Source organism: Pipistrellus kuhlii, unplaced genomic scaffold (assembly GCF_014108245.1).
Source record: "Pipistrellus kuhlii isolate mPipKuh1 unplaced genomic scaffold, mPipKuh1.p scaffold_m20_p_8, whole genome shotgun sequence".
Taxonomy (NCBI): Eukaryota; Metazoa; Chordata; class Mammalia; order Chiroptera; family Vespertilionidae; genus Pipistrellus; species Pipistrellus kuhlii.
The window spans coordinates 69,900,413-69,901,438 of record NW_023425584.1 but is presented as its reverse complement, the minus strand read 5'-3'; positions in this window follow the sequence as shown (position 1 = coordinate 69,901,438).

The following is a 1,026-nucleotide window of genomic DNA, read 5'->3' as shown; positions in this document are numbered from 1 at the left end:
TGGTGCCTTTACTGGAATAGGGATTGAAAAAAAAAAAAAGTCTTTCAGCCGAAACCGGTTTGGCTCAGTGGATAGAGTGTAGGCCTGTGGACTGAAAGATCCCAGGTTCGATTCCAGTTAAGGGCATGTAACTTTGTTGCTGGCACATCCTCAGTGGGGGGTGTGCAAGAGGCAGCTGGTAGATGTTTCTCTCTCATCAATGTTTTTAGCTCTCTGTCCCTTTCCCTTCCTCTCTGTAAAAAATCAATAAGTTATATTTTTTAAAGAAAAGAAAGAAGTGTTTCAAGTAGATGAGGCCTCCCTATGGGGTCCAGGTTTCAGGAGTAGGGCTGCACACATGACGCACTGCACCCCCAGACATGTGAGTAGGGCTTCCCAATGCACACGTCCCCTCCCCTCAACCTCCCACACCCCCCAGAACCCGGAGTGGGGTTTTTTTTGGCCTGGATGCTGGGAGGCAGGGGCGCAGCCACATCGCCAGCCTGAACCCTGCTGGAAGCTAGGACTCATGCAACCCCGGAGGTTGGGGAGCCTCCACAGCAGGTGCCTGGGGCCCAGGTGTGACATCCCTGTCTTGTATCCCTCAGCTCTACAGCAAAGGCCTTTCGAGTTCAGCCCGGACTCCGCGTTTTCCCAGAGCCCAAGGTGGGGGTTGGAGGCTCGGCCCAGTTCGCCGACCTGCCTGCGTGACCGCGGAGGCGGAGCGTTGACGTCAGCGCCGCGAGCGAGGCTGCGCAGGCCGCGGTGACGTCAGCGGAGCCCCCGGCCTACCGCACACGCGCCAGTGCGTCAGCAGCTTGCGGGGGCGACGGCCGGGCGGGGCCCGCAAGGACAGCATCTCCGGACACGGGGGCGCCGTCTCGTGGCGCTCGCGGGGATTGCAGCCAAGCCGTGCTCGCGTCCCAGGCGCTGACTCGCACTGCCTGCGGACCAAAGGGTCCCAGGTTTGACTCCAATCAAGGGCACATGCCCGCAGTTTCCAGCAGTGTGGAGCGTGCAGGAGGCAGCTGATCAATGATTCTCTCT